The sequence below is a fragment of the Mesocricetus auratus genome, unplaced genomic scaffold (genome assembly GCF_017639785.1).
Source record: "Mesocricetus auratus isolate SY011 unplaced genomic scaffold, BCM_Maur_2.0 Super-Scaffold_100020, whole genome shotgun sequence".
Classification (NCBI taxonomy): Eukaryota; Metazoa; Chordata; class Mammalia; order Rodentia; family Cricetidae; genus Mesocricetus; species Mesocricetus auratus.
Window position 1 is genome coordinate 30,361,381 of NW_024429201.1, and position 17,036 is coordinate 30,378,416.

Sequence of the window (17,036 nt, forward strand, 5' to 3'; positions counted from 1 at the left end):
GGAAAAAATACATAGCAATCAGTTTCATCTCTATGACAGCAGCTGTGTGATGTTACATGATTTCAACACCTCTGTAGTTTGTTTTTTCACAGTCCCAAATGCAACGCTGTTATTAGTACATATACCAAAGTGTTGGGATCATTAAATGCTATTTTCAAGACATGGTACAAGGTAAAAAAATCATGAGAATTATGCAGCATAATTAATGGTAATGAGTAAAAAGTAATTCAAAGAACCATGAGACTTTACAATGGTATATTAAGAGATATAATTATATTATGAATAACTTTTGTTTGAATAATATATTGTAAAATTCAGAAAATTTCTTCAAGTAAATCATAGTTTCAAATGAAAACTAGGTTAAAATCCAAACCTGAAAGTGAAAATAATAAGTCATTCTGAAGCACAACTGTGTAAGAATCATGAAGAAGTTTTGAAGCATGAAATAATAAGAAGAGAGGGTTTACAGGAAATTAAAACTTTGAAAACCATATTAATTAAACAGCAGGGTAATGGCCTCGATTTGTTAGCATTATAATAAAGTCTCATTTGGACCAGTGGGTAAAGAATTATCCGTTATTGCATTTGAAGAAATGAATTAAATATTTGAGTAAATATCAAGTTATATTTTGCATTTTATAGCATTTTTCAGATGTATAAACTCTTAATTGCTTAAAATCATAATGCTTATTAAATCCTAAGCACTTATTAAAATTATATGGTAGGAAATGTAGTGATTCATCGCAGCAGTTACTTTCCAATTAATTCCATTACCTAGAAATGAGTAAAAGTAAAAAGAACTCAAAGTAAAATATACAATAAAAAATAATATAACTGAATGTTTAATAATAAATTTAAAATGTAAATGTAACCTAGTGGAAAAGCATAATAACCACTTTATACAGTGGTTAATATACATTTAAAAACACTAGAATATAATTTCCCTAATAAAATTATAAGTTAGATAATACGAATTAAGAATTACATTAATATTCAGTGTTCTTTTAATATTTTAATAATTAAACACCTATGCATGTCTGTGGTAACACTTGTAAGTATATCGCTAAACTTGACTATCCTGTTAAATTTCATGATAAATATCTATTATTTACATAGTACTAAAGAAAGATTTTTAGTACTAAATAAAGTTAAAGCTATAGTTTTAAATTGAAAATAAGCAATCAACCACTAATTAAATAGCTATTTTAATAATAAAATGAAATCGAAACTCATCACAATATAACGTGCTTGAATGCTTATTTCTTGCAGTTCCCAGTTATAGGTGATCGTAAACAATTTTAAAATGATATTTTATATCTATTACATGCAAGATCCATCATCAGAATAGATGCACCACCCGAAGGGAAGGAAAAGAATAAGGAGAAAAGGAATCAAATTTTCTATAAAAGTAAGTATTGCCATGTGGCTTATGGCTTCACCTATTCTCTATGATGCTTGCTAGGTGGCTTGCTGGTGTCTCTGTCTTACTCTACCCTTCTTTCCCCCAGCATATTCACTGTGGCATTCCTATCTAGCCTTATTTTGCCTTGCTGTAGGCCAATCAACTTTTTTTTAACTAATGAGAGTAATACATATTCACAGTGTAGAGGATTATCCCAGAGTACACAGTAGAATAGACCTAGGTGTATTTCTATGTATTTTATAATATGTTGGGAAGTTACGAAAAATAGCCCTTTCATTTTCATTGTATATATGGCTCTCATTGGTTAATGAAAAACCTGATTGACCTGAAGCAAGACAGAATAAAGCTAGGTGAGAAAGCCAACTGAAAATCCTGAGGACAGAAAAGATAGAGTGAGAGAGATCCCACCCAGGAAGCAAAGCATGCTAGAGGATAGGTAAAGCCATGAGCCACATGGTTAGATTTAGATAAATTGGTTAATTTAAATGTATGAGTTAGTAATAGCCAGAGCTATTGGCTGAGAATTTGCAATTAATATAAGCCTCTGTGTATTTATTTGGGAACAGGTGCTCAGGACAAGAAAACTCTATTTACTAATGTGTGCACAAATGTTTCACTGTATTCTATAGCAAGAACAAATTCTGCCCTTCAGCCAGTCTTTTTTTTAAGTGCTGTATAAGCACAGTATGCATACTTACGTTTCACAAAGCAATGTTACAATACTCTCACATAAATACACCTAGTATTTGAAACTGATATGAATTAGATGAATTATTACTTGACTTATTATGATAATATATCAGTTCCTATGCTGATTGTGCTCTTTTCTATTCTTCATATTCTCTTTGTTCTATAGAGGTAAGAATGAAACTCATTTCGCTACACCTTGGCTGGGTTAGGTAAAAAATTTGGAGTCTTAAACCAGGCCAGTTTATTTTAGACCTGCTTGAAAGGAGTACTATTTTGGAAAATATTTCTGGTAACAATGATCCCAATCCCTTGTTCAAAATATAATTTTGAGTGTGTGACTACACTGAGACTCTTTTGCAAACTACATGTGACATATACCCTATATCAAGAAGATGGATTCTATAACTTAATGGCCTAGGATCTGAATGAGATAACTTAGAGATCACAGACTGCCTGCCTTCTGGTGGAAACCCAATTCATTTCTTCCAGTGAGAAGAAAACCCTATGGAATTAGCATTGCTGATTTCTTCTGTGCTTATCTGTGCTAACTTGTGCTCTCTACACCTAGTGACATGTTGCTCTACACACAGAGAAAAGCATCATACAGTCCTCACCAGAGAACTTTCAGGTTTCTAGGTGGAAATCAACAGAAGTGCTACAGTTGAACAACGTGCATAGAGAAAGATAGACTGGGAGACTTTGGAGCACTAATGCCTAAAAGGATGTCTTTATCAATCCCCTCTCAGCGTTTATGTGGAATAGTAAAAGGAAAGATTGTAAGAACTAGAGAGGGAGAATAACTTCATGGAAAGTATGTCTTTCAGATACTTCATTAGGGAATTTTGAGTACTTTAGCACAATTTAGTTGAAAATTATTGTTCAGGACCGTTTATCCAGGGATAAAACACCAACAGTCGTCTGGACTCACCCACATTAACCAACAATCAAAACAATCTGGCACAGACATGGCTTCAGATATTTTGGCTGAAGACATTAACTTAATAAAGACTCTTTTCCCAGGTCATTATCTTCTGTGTCAAATTGAAAGTTATTTCTCACCACTGCAAGTATTATTCCCTACTCAGAGTTCTTGTCTATTGGAGTCTCAGATGCATTTCTTCAAGAAAAGGCACAGCCACCCAACTGACTCAAACTTAATCTCATCTAGAAACTTGAACTGATAGCTATCCAAATAGCTACGAATACTTTTTTTTCTTGTCGTTTTTATTTTTAAATTTAAATTAGAATCTAGTTTGCTTCTAATTTCAATCCCTGCTCCTTCTCCATCTCCCTCCCCTCCTCCCATTCTCTCCCACAAACCCCTCATCCATCCCTCTCCCAATCCCACTCATTTCTCCAGGGAGAGTGAGGCTCTCCATGGTGGGTATCCAAAGTCTGACATTTCATTCAGGGTAGGGCCTAGGCCCTAAGCCAAGAGTCCATGATGAGAGAGCATATCTCATTGTCAGATGGGCACCCAAAGTCCATTTGTATGCTGGGGATAAATACTGTTCTATTACCCAGGGCCCTGTAGATTGCCAAGACTTCCTCACTAACACCCACATTCGGGTGGTCTGGGTAAGTCCTGTGCTGGGTTCCCAGCCATCAGTCTGGGGTTCAAGATCTCCCCCTTGTTCAGGTCAGCTGTTTCTTTAGGTTAAACAAACCCAGAATGAATTGGTGCAGCAGACTGCTTCCTGAACATAACACCAGTAGCACAGACACTGAGGTCAAAAATTAATACATGGGACCTCCTGAAACTGAGAAGCTTTTGTAAGGCAAAGGACACATTCAGAAAGACAAAAACACAGCCAACAGAATGGGAAAAGATACTCACTAACCCCACATCTGACAGAACAAAGAACCCAAGAAGCAAGTCTCTAAAACACCAAAGGATTCAATTAAAAAGTGGGCTACAGAACTAAATAGAGAATTCTCAATACAGGAGTCTAAAATGACTGGGAGACACTTAGGAAAGTGCTCAGTATCCCTAGCCATCAGGGAAATGCAAATTAAAATAACTCTGAGATACCATCTTCTCCTGTCAAAATGGCTAAAATCAAAAACACCAATGGCAGCTTATGCTGGAAGGGATGTGGAGAAAGGGGAACACTCATCCACTCCTGGTAAGAGTGCCAACTTGTACAACCACTTTGGAAATCAGTATGGAGATTCCTCAGGAAAATGGGAATCAGCCTACTGTAAGACCCAGCAATTCTACTCTTAGGCATATACCCAAAAGATTCACATTCATACAACAAGGATGTCTGTTCCACTATATTCATAGCAGCATTATTTGTAATAGCCAGAACCTGGAAGCAACCTACATAACTAGGCATCCCTACCAGGCCATTTTGACTAAACCATTAACCATTTAAATAATTCCACTATGTTGTACATATACATAGGATCTTTTTTCAATGTGACCAGTAAACTAATCTATTAACAAAATTCCCTCTCAAACATTTGCATTATAAAGTTATTCTAACTACTTCATTCATATATTCTAGCACTCTCAGGAGAAAGCATAATATTAAAGTGATAGTGAGGCCATATGCTTACTGAAATTACTGTGCACAGTAGTTAAAATGTGACATCAAGTTAATCTTTTATAAGCAAATAGGCTGAAAAATCTAAATTCACATATACATATGTAAAAACTTTTATTGAGAAATACATACATACAAGTATACATAACAACCTTGGATGAGCCAGAAGGAATTCTTTTCAGAAAATAAACATGACAAGAATGAAAGATGCCATATGCTCTTACTTATATGTGAAGTCTGCAAAAATTTTATGTTAGAGAACAGTAAAGTAGAATGGAACCTACCAGTAGTCTAGAACATTACAAGTTGAAAGGAAACATATGGATTAAAGAATATGAGGAGAATTAATTCATGAGATAGCTTTCCTGGCATGAAGCCTAATAAAAATGGCATAAAATTTATAATGTTCTTCATAAACACTGTGAGATATGAAACATTCTCAGTGAAAAGAAGACTGTTGTGTGGCTATTCCTACTTCACTTGGGTGGATTCTGCTTTGCAACAATAGTTACCTATGCAACAACCTATGTATTTACCTCTGTAATACACTTTGATATTTTATTGATTTGCCTAACAATTTAAAGTTATAATAAGAAAATCTTATATGAGACAGGTGCAACATTGCATTTGCACAGTGACTCTGGGAAATAAGCTGTAGGAAAAACACTGAGACAGAGAGCTGGGATAGCTCAGTGAAAGATTCTCACTAAGGTGGTCACTGTTGCAGTCAAAAGTACCTTAAACTTTTCAGGCATGCACTACATTTTATGCAAATGAATTCAGTATTTTTGCATAGAGGCACGAACGCTAGGTTTTCACACACAAGCCTCTGTACTTCATTAGTTTAGTATTCTTTCTGTATCATTAACTAGCAATTTCAAAGTTCTTTAGAAGAGGAGGAAATTCTTTCACTAGCAAACCACTTCAGACATATGATAAAACACCATATAGCTACAACACCATTCCTGCACATAACATGTGAGATGTAGCAGCAGGCAACTAAATCACAAAATCTGCATGTAACATGTGAAACTGAGAATAGGATGTTACAGTGTTGTCAGGATATATGCTTAATCTCAGATGGAAGTTTTCCTTGAATTTGTTCATTCACAAATAAATATTTAATTTCTGGAATATTGCAAAAACATCAAACTTAAAATTACTTCCCCTTAATCAGACTTCACAGTTATCTGCATGTTGAGTCAATTCAGCAATTTTTTCAGCTTAATATTTTTTTTATATATTTTTTAAATTTTATTTTCCAGTATAAATTTAGATAAGAAACAAGGTTGCTTCACAAGTCAGTTCCAGGTCCCTCTCCCATTCCCTCCCTTCCTCCTGTGCCCCCCCCGTTATCCCCTCATTTCTCCAGGGAGGGTGAGGCCCTCCATGGGGGTGTGCATAGTGTGTCATTTCATATAGGGCAGGGCCTAGACCCTTCCCCAAGAGTTCAGGGTGAGAGTGCACCTCACATTGTTCTATGGGAGTCCAAAGTCCGTGTGTATACTTGGGATGGGTACTGATCTGCTGCCCAAGGCTCAGTAGATTCCCTAGGCCTCTTCACTGACACCCAGATTCAGGGGGTCTTGATTGGTCCCATGCTGGCTTCCCAAGCTAATGCCTGGGATTCAAGAGTTAACCTTTGTCTGGTCAGCTGTTTCTGGGGGTTAAACCAGCCCAGTCTTAATCCCTTTGATCATCAGTCCTCCCTCTCTGTTACTGGTTTTCTTGAGTTCAGCTCAGTACTTAACCAAGGGAGTCTGCCTCTTCTTCGATCAGCCACTAAATAAAGTTTCTGTTTCCCAGACTCTCTGGCCATAGGATTGTAGGCTGGCACTCCTCAGATCTATGTCTAAAATCCATATATGAGAGAGTACATGCCAAGTTTCTCTTTTTGTGACTGGGTTACCTCACTCAGGGTGGTTTCTTCTAGTGTCATCCATTTGCCTGCGAATCTCATGATTCCATTATTTTTTTCTGCTGAATAGTACTCCATTGTGTAGATGTACCACATTTTCTCTATCCACTCTTCAGGTGAGGGACATCTAGGTTGCTTCCACATTCTGGCAATTACAAATAAAGCTGCTATGAACATAGTGGAACAGACATCTTTGTTGTATGAATGGGCATCTTTTGGATATAGGCCTAAGAGTGGAGTTGCTGGGTCTTGTGGTAGGTTTATTCCCATTTTTCTGAGGAATCTCCACACTGATTTCCAAAGTGGCTGAACCAGTTGGCACTCCCACCAGCAATGGAGGAGTGTCCCCCTTTCACCACATCCTCTCCAGCATAAATTGTCATTGGTGTTTTTGATTTTAGCCATTCTGACAGGGGTGAGATGGTATCTGAGAGTTGTTTTGATTTGCATTTCCTGGATGGCTAAGGATGTTGAGCACTTTCTCAAGTGCCTCTCAGCCATTTTAGACTCCTCTATTGAAAACTCTCTATTTAGTTCTACAGCCCACTTTTTAATAGGGTCCTTTGGTGTTTTGGAGACTTGCTTCTTGAGTTCTTTGTAAATTTTGGAGATCAACCCTCTGTCAGATGTGGGATTAGTGAATATTTTTTCCCATTCTGTGGGCTGCGTTTTTGTCTTGCTGACTGTGTCCTTTGCCTTACAGAAGCTTCTCAGTTTCAGTAGGTCCCATTTATTAATTGTTGATCTTACTGCCTGTGCTACTGGTGTTATGTTCAGGAAGCTGTCTCCTGTACCAATTCGTTCAAGGGTACCACCCACTTTCTCTTCTAAGAGGTTCAGTGTGGCTGGATTTATGTTGAGGTCTTTGATCCATTTGAACTTAAGTTTTGTGCATGGTGATAGACATGGATCGATCTGCATTCTTCTACATGCCAGTGTCCAATTATGCCAACACCATTTGTTGAAGATGCTTTCTTAAACAACACCATAATTTCCAGTATGCTTCAGTTTGCCTAATATTATCATCAGAAAGGAAGAGATGTCTCATTCATGTGAGATAAATTATGCAAAATACACATTCTATTCAATATTGACAATAGAAATAGACAAACACACTTTTTTTGCTGTAAAATCACCTCTTAAATGCAAACTGACAAATTATTTTATTTATCTCAGAAAGACTGGAAATTGATTACCTGAATGTTTTAAACATTTCTTGCGTGGTGTTTTATTGTTTTTTGTACTTTATTTATTAACTAGTAAATCCACAAGAATATCATATCATAGGCTGTGTCCTCATGTAATATCCCTTGCCAGTTGTGTACTAGTATTCTATGTTTTCTAAATGGCATTCGTAGCAGATAACCATGGGGTTATTTCAACACTTCTTCCTCAAAGTTTACTGAATGTTCTTTTCCCTTACAAGTTGCTCTTGTGGGTGAAGAAGTCTTCACATTTAAAATCCTGTAACTGATACTTTAATAAGAAATCAAAACTATTTTGATATCATAATAAGTATACTCTTCTACTCTTTTTATATAGGCAAATACATACAAATATGCATGAATCATCATTTGTTTGGGGGCATCCTATTTTCTTTGTAGTATATAATCTTATTTTCTGAATTTTCATAGTGAATGTGGTAAAATTGTAATTAAGAAATAAAACTGGGGTCGGAAAGAAAGCTCAGAAGACAAGAGAACTTGCTGCTCCTTCAAAATCTCTGGGGTCAGTTCCCAATACCCACATGGTTATTCTACAACCCTCTGTAATTCTAGATCAATGGAATCCCATACCTTCTTTTGCCTCTGTGTATTCTAAATGTACAGCACTAGTGCAGTTACATATATTCATGCAAATAACTCATACATATAAAATAAGCAAACAAAAATATAAAAGAAAACAATATATTAGGTAGGTTTATAATATGTTTGACTGTAATAGTTTAAAATAAGATGTAAACTGATTTAGTTGACCATATAATTTTTTCTTATCTGAGAGTTTATTCCCTTGCTTAATAGTTACAAAGAAAAAAATATGTAAAGGGTGTTAATTAACTGACTTTTTGTTGTTTTTTGAAAAAAAGTTTCTCTTTGACTTTGGAGGCTGTCCTTGAACTGACTCTGTAGACCAGGTTGGTCTCCAACTCACAGAGATCCACTTGCCTCTGCTTCTCAAATACTTGGATTAACAATGTACACCATTAGCTGACTTTCTTACTTCCATAATGTTGATTTTAAATAAATGGTTAAATTGCCATCCTTATTACAGCAGATTCTACCTAATGACTCACTGTTGCATGTTTTAGCAAAGTGAATCTATAATAAATAAATAAAGTAATATATCTCCTCATTATTTTTTGCTCTGCTCTGCTTACTGCCTCTCTAATACAGAGATTCCAACATGGGGAACTGAACTGTGGAAGGACCTCTCAGATGATTGAGGGTGATCAGAGCCCATAAGTACTTTCACACAGAAATAGATTACAGAAAACCATCTTCAATCTTTCTAATGTACCCAGTCTTACATGCTCGAAGGATTCAACAGAACAAATTAATAGGACAACTTTGTTGTATCCTCATTTTTCAGTACATCTCCGTTGATGCTCAGTGAAGCCTATGCTTGTTTGTACTAGTTGTCTGTAAACTGGATTCTTTGAATATGAAATCAAAATTTTACATTGCAAATAGCTATTAAAGACATCATGGTGAATAAATCAAAGGCCTTATAGATTAAGGTCATTTACACAATTCTTAAGTGAACCTAAAAACTCGTACATATACAGTAATATTTAAGTGATCTCTAATTAGCTTGTAATGAACTACTATTTTCCTTAAAATTAAGAAGTAGTTTTGAAACTTGGTAATCTATATGATTTACTTAATTTTTCACAATCAGAAATGCAATCATGGGACTAAATCTCTAAGTTGTTTGTAGAATCTTTCTGTTTTTATTATCATGAAACTTAGAACATAATTTGTCATTCATAGTTTACTTTAATTGTGGTAGACATATGATGTTTTGTAATTTATACAATAAACAAATGCTTCAAATACCAAATTAGCTTTAATAAGTAAATTCATATGAGACAGAAAGAGAGAGAGAGAGTGTGTGTGTTTAATTTTTTCCTAGGTTTTCAATGCTAAATTGTAGGGGAGATCTCACGTACCCACGGCGTTGACCATGCCCATTTGGGGTGTGGCCATGGGTACATGGGAAAGGCAATAATAAGGAAGATGATAATTATGAGGGAAATTAGACTTTCAGAGAAAGATCCAAGTATAAACAGATGACAGTCACTAGATTTTTGTTTTCTTCTGTTTACATCAATTTTCTCCTTGATATAATACAGAAATTCTGAATTTTATTTTACCAACACACTTGGAATTAGAGGAGGAGAGCCAAATCCAACTCCAAAGCCTGAATTGTTTTAAGTGAATTACGAACAAGAGAGCATTAGGAAGTAAAGAGAAATATGTATTATAAAGTGCAAGGTTATGAGAATTAGACATTGATGTCAAACATTAGATTTTTGCTTGTTTGATTGTCCTTTGCACAGCCATCCTCTCTTCTTCTATCCATACATTCAGTATTATTTCACTGCTTGGAAATAGGTTTTCATGTGAAGACAAAAATGAAATACTTCCCTTTCCTTTTGTGAGGTCTTCTTAGATATAGTAGAATATGACTTTGTGGATGAGCTGTCATCTTTCCTCTTCCTGAGATTTCTCCTGTTCAGACTGAATCTTGATAAGTTTTGATGGAATCCAAAACTTCTCTTGTCCTGTGGAAACAAAGGTGAAACCCCTTCCCCCAGATAAGTCATATCCTGGTTTACAAGCTGAGGGCATATGCGAAATACACTGGCTGATTTAGTTCTGAAGTTTTTTTCTCTAGTCCATTGTCTTTCTGCACCTGTGTGCTCTTTCTCATCAGCATTAAGAAAGTTTAAGGTTAGTACAGCATTATGTAATCTGTGTCTGGGGGTCTTTGTTCCTCTTGGCTTTTTAATGGAACATTTCTTTTAAGGTTCAGTTAGATCTCTCACCTCTGCTTGTCCTGTGGGATTATAAAGTATACCAGTTATATGTTCTATGTTATAATATTTTAAAAACTGTTCCAATTTGCTGGAGACATATGCTGGAGCATTGTCAGTTTTATTTGTGTAGGTATACTCATAACTTCCATTTCCTCTAAGAGGTGTGTGATAACAGAATCAGCCTTCTCAGATATAAGAGCAGTAACCTATTGGAACACTGAAAACGCGTCTATGGTGTAGTGTACGTATTTTAAACTTCTAAATTCTGGAAAATAAATACACCCATTTGTCAGATTTCATTTCTGCAAATACCTTTGGGATTACTTCCTGCTGGTAATGGAGTTTGATTATAGAATGAACAGTTGAGGCAGTTTCTTACTATTACCTTAGCTTTTTGCCATATGATAGAAAACTCTTCTATAATCCTTTGCAATTTGCATGGTGTTTTTTAATGAAATTCTGAAGCTTTCAGCAATTCCTTATTAATAAATGATCAATCTCAACATTACCTTGTGCTAGAGGACCTGGTAGACTTATATGGAATCTGATGTGGGATATATATATATATATATATATATATATATATATATATATATACACATATATGTATATATATATAATGAATTATATTTCTGATAGTTTCCTACAATTGTATAAATAATGAAGTTAATTCCATATCATCTGAAATAAATTCAGTGGTCTCAATGTGTAAGACAAGTCCCTCTGCATATTTAGAGTCAGTAACTATATTGATAGGCTCTGTAAAACCCATAAGTACCATGAGAATGGTATACAACTTTTCCTTTTGTACAAAGTTGTCAGGGCTTTGAACAAGTTTACTTATATTTCCTGATTTATAACCTGCTTTTCCTGAGATGTTCGCATCATTGTAGAGTGTGAGAACTTGGTGTTTTTCTTACAATATGTGGAAGTATTCAATTGTTTTATTTATAAATTAGATTCTCTCTAATCTGTTTTTGGATAATTGTTACTGATCATTCTCCAAAAGTTACTGCAAGCCCTTTGACAATATTCATTATCTTTCCATAAGGAGGAAATTTCTTCATTTGTTAAAGGTACAATAATTTCTGTTGGGTCCCTTCTAGTTAGTTGATGACGCCTTAATTTACTTTCAAAAATCAAATCAGAGATCTTTTCTGTATATGTCTTCAGTATATTATTCCATTTATCTGGCAGAAATACCCATTCTAATATATCTTCCCTCTGCCTCAAAATCCCTGAGGGGTATTCTCTACAAGATAAAATAACCAGAATGTAGTCCAGTTTTGAATCTACATGATCCCCATTTGCCTCTAATATTATTTTTTCTACACATGCTAATTCTTTTTCAGCCTCAGCTGATAATATTCATGGGCTATTTAAGTCCTTGTCTCCTTTTAGGGCAATTTTTAGGTGTTTCAAATCATGCTGCATATGTTGTATATGTTTGAGTTTTGTATCAAGGCTAAATCTTTTATTTTTACTAAAAGGGGAATTGTAGAGGCAATCTCATGTAACCATGGCACTGACCATGCCTGTTTGGGGTGTGGACACACATACGAGGGAAAGGCATGGGAAAAAAAGGGGAGAAAGAAGGGAAAACTCTCTCTCTTGAATCCTGGGTGAGGTTCAGAGACAATAGAGCCCTAACCCATTTCTCAGCTTCTCAAGCAAGAGATTATCTCTATCTCAATAAATACCCAACTTTCTTTTCCTGACATCCTTAGAGTGGCTAATTTACCTTCACACTAAGTAATTTTGGTTTCCTTGCTTCTTTACCTAACATTTGTTGTTTGTTTTTTAACACTGCATATTTTTAAATGTTTCCTAACTTATCTGATTATGATATGTTTCCTAACTTTTGCTATTGAGTAGGATAATACATATTCCATTCAATAATAGCCATACCATTTCAAAAAGAATATATTAAGAGTTGGGATATGGGTTTGGTTTACTTGCAGGATTTTATAGAATAGCCATTGTATGTTGTCCTCAGTAATGACAAAGTGTAGAGATATGAGACTATAGAAAAAATACTTCAAATACAATAAAGGGCATATAGTCAATAATGGATTACATTTTAATAGAAGTTCAGAAATTTAACATTTTCAAATATTTGAATAAAATAGTCTCTGAGTATAACATTAACTTTAATTGGATTCAGCAATGAATTATTTTAAGCAATTTATTATATGAATACTACATTAACTGACAAAAGTGAGTAGGAAACAGATTTAAATCCATAAATAAGAAAAATTTGTAATTATGGAAAACAGAACAAGATCTTCACAAAAAAGATGAGATATATATAAATACTTAAAATCAACAAAACAGTTAATGCTGGAATTCAAGAAATACAGTTTCTATAACAATTTTCTCCATGCTAAAGGATCACAATTCAAATCCACTTAAGAATTTTGTAAGTCTTTCTTATCAAAAACTATATAATGTGTTTGTTTTACAAAATGACTATAAAATTTCTATTAAATAAAAAATTATAGCATTTATTTTGCTTTTTGTTCCTTCTGGGGGTAGTTATATTCATATCCTCATTGAAACCAAGGGCAACTTGCCCTATATTTTCCTCTAGTTGTTTTAGGGGTTTCATATTATAACCAAGCCTTCAACCCCCTAAAGTAATATTTTAAATATTATGTGCACTAGATTTTAAATTACTTTAATTAATACATTGATAATCAGTGCCTTCAAAATAATTATTTGAAGAAAAAATCACTTCTCTGGAGTGTGTTCTTTTGTTTGAAATGAGTTTACTGTGGTTGCATACACATCTGTGTTTTCCTTTTGAAATTTATTTCCTTTGGTCACGTTTGTAAATATAGCTTCTTCAATTGTTTCCTTTTTAATATTTGAGCTATAAGATGTTATAGTCTTTTGTGACATGTGTTTGATACAAATATGAATTATTTGCTTTTGTGTTGTTTCCATAAATGTACTGTAGCCCAAAATAAACACATAGAGACTTATATGAAATATAAACTAGTTGACCAATGTCTTAGAATTCTTACTGGCTAGATCCCTCTTCATTATTAACTCATTTCTACTAAACCACATATTGTCACAAGGCTTTGGCTTACCTGTAATCCATGTTACTTCTTCAACAACATGGCATCTCCCTGGCCTCTTGGCTGAGTCCTCTCCACAGAGTTCTCCTAGTCTGGTAGCCCCACCTATCTTCCTGCTTCTATTGACAAAACTGTGATTTTGTTCATCAACTAATTAAAGAAACATATTTATAGAAGTATACTCCCTCATCATCTCATTGTTGGGGGATGTCCTTCTATGTGTATGTTTGTCTTATTGGTTGATAAATAAAGCACTGTTGGGCCAATAGGGAAACAAGATAGGTGTTACAAGGAGAGTTGGAGGATTCTGGGAAGTGGAGGCACAGTCACTCACCATGTTGAACTCAAGAGGAGTAAGAGGTCTGGAACCATTTTCTGCTAAGATAACCATGTGGAATTACACAGATTAGAAGTTATGGGTTAATAATTAATTCAGAGGTAGACAATAAGAAACTATAGAAAACGGCTAAGAGCTTCATCATTAATATAGCATTTTGTGTGTTCATTTGTGACTGATGAGGCTCTGGGACCAGACTGATAAGAAGAATGCTCCTTACATATGGCATACTCAATGTGGGACAAGAATTTCCATGTATATCTAAAAAAGCCTAAAAGGAATGCTAGAGGCAAAGAACAGAGACAAGCTTGGCTTCTTGGTAGCAACATTTTTCTTGTGTGGACATAGACCAAGGTGGTGAGCTCAGCTCTCAATGCTGGTGGTAAACATACTCCTGCAATCTTGGAAAGACTGTTACTGAAACACCTGCAGCTTTAATTTTAACAATGATATTTAGCAGATAAAAGACAGGTGTCCAAGAAAACAAAGATTTATATTATAGTCAGATTCACATGAAGTAAAACCTCTAAATGGTTTACAGTGTGTTTAAAAATACACGTAGGCATGGGAGAGAAAAAGAAACAGGATGGTGGTAAAAAAAAAGAAGAAAGGAAAGAGAGAGAGAGAGAGAGAGAGAGAGAGAGAGAGAGAGAGAAGCCTTTAATTCCAGCACTCAGGATGCAGAGGCAAAAAGATCTCTGTGATTTCATGGCCAGCCTCGTGTACAGAGGAAGTTCAAGGGCAGCCAAATTACACAGAGAACATCAATTACATCAGAAAGGAGGATGGGCCTCAAAGAAGCTCAATATGGAGTTTGCCTTCAACATGGCAAGATTAAACATTTGGGCAAGAAACTGCTCTTGCTTGGACTGTTTGATGGACTGAATATGCAGGACCAACAGGAAAGTGATTGCTTGATTTGCCAAAAACAGGGCAGTCCTGAAGGATTCCTTCTACATGGAAGAATCTGCCAGTTACACGGGGCCTATGGGATGAAGATGGATCCTCCAACATTATAGAGGAACTTCGGGTGGCTGTCCAGGTAGCGAGATGTCTCTTTCAATTCTAGTGTTTATATATTATCCTGTTGTCTTTGATGGAGTTGAAGACTGTTAGTTATAATTATAGGTTTCCTTATTTATGATAAAATATAAGCTAAATATAAGACTTTAGACTGGCACATATAGGATAGAAGATAGAATTCTTTCTTTAAATCTTGCTAAATGTTAATGTACTAAAAATCGTAACTATAGTTCTTACTTGATAACTGTTTGTTATATATTTTGCTATGTTAAAGTTATAACCCTTTTTATTTAGAGAGAAAAGAGGAGATGATGGGGATTGTCTTCTGTGTATATGTTTATCATATCGGTTGATGAATAAAGCACTGTGGCAAATAGGGAAGCAAGATAGGTGGGACTAGGAGAGGTGGAGGATTCTGGGAAATTGAGGCACAGTCAGTCACCATGTAGGAGGTCTAGACCGCTTCTCTGGTAAGAGAAGACTACGTGGAAATACTCAGATTAGCATTTTCATGTCAATAATTAAATCAGAGATAGCCAATAAGAAAAGAAAGCAAATGGTCAATAGCTTCATAATTAAAGCTATCCTGTTTGTTTATTTGTGACTGATGCAGCTCTGGGACCAGGATGGCAGGAAGAATGCTTGGTATATCTCCCCTTTTCTGTCAAAATAAAGAGGAATGTTTTTAATTTAACATAGTAAAAGTTTATATAACAAAACAGTTACCAAGTAATAACTATGGTTAATTACATTTATTCTATTAACATTTGGCAAAATTTAAAGAAAATATTCTATCATCTATCCCAGGTTTGTGAGTATAAAAATTATTTTTTATCATAGCTAAGGAAAAAAATAAACATAGCTATCTGTCTTTAACTCCATCCAATACCCCAGGAGGTTAATATGCAAACACTATAATTGACAGAGATATCTCAACAGTTACCCAAACTTCTTCTGTAATTTTGGAGCATACATCTTCAACTGATAGGCCAAGTGTACCTGGCAGATTTATCAGTGAAGCAGGAAATTTTAAGCTGTCTGTCTGTATTGGCAGTTTTTCAGCCATTTTTCTCTGTGTCCTGGAGAATTTCTGGCAGACTTTTCCATGAAGCAGGGATCTGAAGTAATAACCCATCCAGTTTTGGAAAGTTCAGCAGCTACTTTCCTATGGGTCCCACATGTCCAGTTTATACAGCATACAGTCAAACAGTACAGGTAAGAACAGTTTCTTGTCCAAATAGCTAGTCTTGCCATGGCAAAGGCAAACTCCATAAGGAGATTTTTCAATACCCATCTTTGTCTCCTATATAGTCAGTGTGGCCATGAAAAGTTGTGTTTCATTGTCATGGAAAACCTTAGGTCTTTGAAATGTTTGAAGAATATTTATCCATCTCAAATATATCTCTGTATATCTAGAAAACTTTACTAACATAAGTATAAGTTTTTACTATTATAGGTGACTGAAATATGTATTTAATTATACATTGCATTTTAAAAGTACTGTATAAATACAATATATAAACAATAATAGAAATATAATTATAAAAATTGATCTTAAATTTATATCAATAAACCAAAATTTATACAAAGGCAATGCATTCATTTCTATAGCACATTCCCTTTTTTAGAAAGAAATTGACTGTGATCATTAACAATTTATTACCAAACTCATTTAATTTAAAACCAACATTTATAAACAATATTTGTTAATTCAGGCATCATGCTCTATAAACTTCTTCCTGCTATTTGTAAGTGATATTAATACCATAGGCATCCCAGGAAAACCAAAAAACTTGACCAAACCTGGCTATAGCAGTCTTGAGGTTGCATAATGTCAGCTCTTTTGGATGTTAGATCACCTGGGCCAATGCTTCAGGGAGTCTTGCTTGTTGAAACCATATTAGTCTGGAAGGAATCTACAGCTTTTTGTCTTCTCTGGAAAAACAAAACAAAACAAAACAAAAAAGAATCTCC